Source organism: Trichosurus vulpecula, chromosome 1 (genome assembly GCF_011100635.1).
Source record: "Trichosurus vulpecula isolate mTriVul1 chromosome 1, mTriVul1.pri, whole genome shotgun sequence".
Classification (NCBI taxonomy): Eukaryota; Metazoa; Chordata; class Mammalia; order Diprotodontia; family Phalangeridae; genus Trichosurus; species Trichosurus vulpecula.
In genome coordinates this window covers 98,534,745-98,539,352 of record NC_050573.1, presented here as the reverse complement: position 1 = coordinate 98,539,352, position 4,608 = coordinate 98,534,745, and the positions used below count along the sequence as shown (strand labels likewise).

At 38.3% G+C, this 4,608-nt stretch overlaps 1 pseudogene; it reads right to left on the bottom strand.

Moving 5' to 3' along the window:
* Nucleotides 1-3,170: 3,170 nt before the first annotated feature.
* On the bottom strand, nucleotides 3,171-3,600 carry LOC118834917 (annotated as a pseudogene).
* Between the last annotated feature and the right edge of the window lie 1,008 nt (nucleotides 3,601-4,608).

Sequence of the window (4,608 nt, the reverse complement as noted above, 5' to 3'; positions counted from 1 at the left end):
AAAAGGAAAGGAAGTTTTGCTCTGGGATATGTGTGGGGTGGGTGGGTATTGCATGCCACTGGCTGGCCAATGGATGGATGACTGGATAGGATATGAAGTTGAGATATTTTATAACGTCTAAGGTCAGTCATTAGACACAGCGGATTTTGTGGGCTAGTGTGCATGCACTCCAATCAACTAGCTTGAGCTCCAGGGAAGCAAATCCAAAGAAGAGTAGATTAACTTTCCTAGAGACTGTGGCATGGATTCAGGAAGACTTTGGTGTGGAGGGCCAGGTCTCAGGTATAGCCTGTAGGGTGCTGGTCCAAATGAGTAGGAGCAGCTAAATAATAGGAGGGAGATGGTGAGATATCCTGAGTAGATGACTAGATTGGATGCGAAAGTGAATTATGGATCTAGAGAGGGTAAATTCTGGGGGTATGATCATAGTTAAATCAAGGATGGGAAGACAATATATTCTTATGCACTACTCCCCTTTTCAAGTCCTGGTTTAATCTAGTTCATCAGTTCTCATCAATGATGACTGAAAATATTGCTTCTTTATCTCTTGCATGCATCTTAACAAGCTAATGTTAATGGAAAAAATGAAGCCCCCAACATGTCTTTTACTGCAGTGTGGATATGAGGTTTTGCTGTCTACTCAGTGGGAAAAAATCAGCTTGATTTTTCTTTCTTTAGAGTTTTATTTTCTTTGTCCCTGTATCTGTCCCTTTCCATGCCACTCAATTCTTAAATGCAAATCCAGAGTGCTTAAGTCTAACCTGGTCTCATCTAACTTGTTCCAACTCAGTCCATCACTAAAGCAGGGCAATTGGGTGAATACTCAAAAAATAAAGTTAAAAAAATAAAATGTTTCTCTTTATAATGAAATGGGTATTCCAACCCAGTGGAGCAGTGCTCCTTCTTAGCCAATAAATATTAATAAGAAAAATAAACCAATCTTTTAGGCCTCCTCCCCCAGCAGCCACCCAAGGGTTATAAATTATGTACTGCTTGAGTCTGTTTTGACAGTTATGATAAAGTAGGCTTCAGATATAAAGAGAGTGTTTCTCCTGAAAGAATATGCCATTGTGCTTCTTGGGTAATCTCTCTCTCTCTCTCTCTCTCTCTCTCTCTCTCTCTCTCTCTCTCTCTCTCTCCCTCTCTCTCTTCCTGTCTCTCTGTCTCTCTCTTCTTCCTGCCTTTCTTTTTTCTTTCTTTTTTTCTTTCTCTCATTTCTTCTTTCTCTTTCTTTCTCTCTTCCCTCTCTCCCTTCCTTCTTTCCTTCCTTCCTTGCTCCCTCCCTTCCTCCTTCTCTCCCTCCCTCCCTTCCTCCCTTCCTCCCTCCATTCCTTCCTCCTTCCCTCCCTCTCTTCCTTCCTCCCTTCCTTCCTTCTTTCTTTGAAGATGTATGAAATTGCATCCATGATAGGGCCTGGTGATGTCATTGGTAAAAGAAACTTTTCAGTGAGGAAACTCCCTCTACAATGTATAGTCTTATGGAGTTGCCTAGAACACTGATAGGTTAAGTGACTTGCCCAGAGTCACACAGTCAGTATGTGTTAGAGACAGAACTTCAACCAAGGTCTTCCTTCCAGCCTAGTCATTCTGCTGTGCTGTTAGTTGGAAAGATTTAGAGGATTAGCTTAAATATCAGGATCCAAAAACTAAATTCAATTAAATTTTATTCTATTCAACTGGATTTCATTACACTCTTCTATTCCATTCCACTCTAAACCCATGTTTTAAGAACCGGCTTTGTATTAGGTGTTTAGATTATAAGAAGCAGGGGTTATAATAGGTTGACAGGTAAATACAAATCATGTACAAAGTAAAGCAAAACAATTTCAAGAGGGAGATAGCTCACCCTTGGGGGTGAGGGATCATCAAGGAAGGCTTCATTTAGGAGGAATAGCACAGTTTCCAAATAACCAAATTTGATGGTAACTTAGAACAATTGAGAGATACATAGTGGATGCCAGAAATCAGTAACATGTTTCCAACAATGACCCACAGATGGAGGTGCACATAGAGCATGTACTATTCTTCCCCGCCCAGAAGAAAGGACAGTGATATTTGCCTGAGGGTGTGTCATCATAACCGGACGATGCTGCATGTATGTCTGCCTGGATATAAGAAGTGGCATCATCACGATATCATTATTAAAAAAGGAGATGGGACAATGATATAGTGGATGTGAGGAATAACAATCTTTTTAAAACTATAACTAATATGCACTTATTGTAGTTGTAGATTAAGCAAATTTAAGTAGCTATCTGCAATCTTTAAAACAATGCACTGAGAAGAAGTCTTAATTTTAGACTTTTATTGTACTGTGCTAAAGAACAGCAGGGCAGTTATACAATGTTCTCTCTCATTTTCTGTTCTGAACAGCTAAGGTATAACTTACAAGAAGATCTTTTATCACTTGATTGTAACAATAATTAGAATGCTGAGTTTCTTACTAAGTGACTGCTACAAATGAAAACATTTAAAATAACTTTAAATGCATTCCAAGATAACTTAGTATGTATTCTTAATAAGTTCACTTATGCTTAAGAATTAAAGCATATGCGTTTTATGAAACTATTATGGGAAATTCCTAGGTCATGCAATATACAGAGCTAATATTCAAATGTTAAGAAAATAGATCCCACAATCCTTACTTCTGTAGGTATATCCATGTAATCTTTTACATGATATATAGAGAAACCCATAAGGCTTTCCACAAGGTCACATACACAAAAGTTTTATTCCTTCAAAAGCACTTTATCTCTACAGCTAATTCATAATCAGTCAGTATTTCAATATAAACCAAAATAAGCTACAATAAGTTCCTGTAAATCAAAACTTCCAACACACTAAAGACAGTCAGTAATTAATACAATTATTCAGATAATTATGACTGTTCATAGGGAGTATAAGTTCAAACCTGTTGATACCAGAGGTAATCCTTTTATAGTCGTTTATATGTAATTCCATTTAATTTTTTTGTCTAAGCATAATATATGAAAACAGTCTTTCCACAAATCAAGAACTTGGAAACATTTAAAAAATGAGTCCTTTTTTTTAATGTTACTGATCTTATTCCACAAGCTAATCTTGGAAATAGGTTCTTGTTGGATAGAAGAATCCTTTCACTTTGTGGCTTTTGCATGGACTTAACTGGACTGAGTCTGTTGTATATCGTCTTAAGAGCTCACCAAAACATAAATTACACTATATGCATAGTAAAAAAAAAATGATAGAAGGTTAAAAGCTAATTTGCACCATCCTTCTTTGCTAGAATATCTGCATTCATGGTGGTTATAGGATCATAGAGTACTGGTCCACTCATCGCTGGTATGCTTATACACCTCCAAATATGACATACCAAGAGTGGCATATTGAGACCCAGTGTAAGTCACTGCTTCTCAGAGAAACATGACACAGAACAAAAAAAGCATGGAAGAGATATTCTGGAAGTACAAGAAGGTTGAGTGTATTATATTGATCTACAGGACTCTTGTAATCAGTCTTCAGTTCATCAAATTCTATAACGTGCCACATGGTGAAGAAGATAAGCAAAGCGGTGGGAAGCAGAGCCAGCACGTCCCAGAAGGCAGCAAATGTGAATGCCATGGCCGAGCAGAAGAGGAAAACAGCCATGGCTGATGCAACCAAGGCAAAGGATAACAATCTTAATGGTGCATTGATACCCACAAAATGTAAAAAATAACTAGAGGAAGGCCCGGGGCCATGGACAGATGCAAGGATACACATAGACAAGAACAATACAAGGTGAGAAGGCCTGGGTGATGTGGTAGAAACTGCACTTTTTATGCAGTCCAGACTGTTTTCCTCTTAAAGACTTGAGGAGGCAGGCTGTCCCTTGGTGTCAGTTAGACTAGGGAATTAGAGGTTCAGTCATTGGTCTTATTTCCTTCATCCCTGAAGAATAAAAAAACTCAACGTATGGTCAATTGGAGCTCCAAGGTCTAGTCACTTCCCTACAAGGATGCCTTTCTGACCTAGTGCTGGTATTGTGGTGAATGAGAGGGCATAGGAAATTAATGTTTTATTTGAATCATTAACTAAGAAATGTAGCCTTTTAAATATATTTCTAAGTAAAGTTATTAATTTTTATATGGTCTGCAAGTGTTGCTTTGCATCCCAATTCCAAACTGAATCACTCTACTGATCTGAGCTAGGCCTGGCTAAGAATAGGTGAATTGCTAGAAAATACTCACATCAATGAGAACACAGATCCATTGAGGTATTAAACTATGTCTGTTCTGTCTCCTCAATGAGACTGTAAGCTTCTTGGAGGAGATCTTATTATTATCTGTATCAGTTCCCACTTCCCAAGCACTTTATAACAATGCTAGGCATAAGAAAATCTTGATAAATTAAAAAGAATTCTGTTTTCACTCCCACCTCCCCAACTTCAAACTCTCCAGAGGAGTGTCCAATAGGACACTTCTCCCTCCTCTGGGTCTCTGCGTATCTGACTCAGATGCTGTAGCATCTCCACAGAAACCTACCACAGAGGAAAAAGCCATAGAGTTCTCCATTTCCTTTTTTTTCATCCAGTCCCATGTCTTCTACATCAGGAATACCCTCCACAATATCTTTCATAAGTGGCTATCT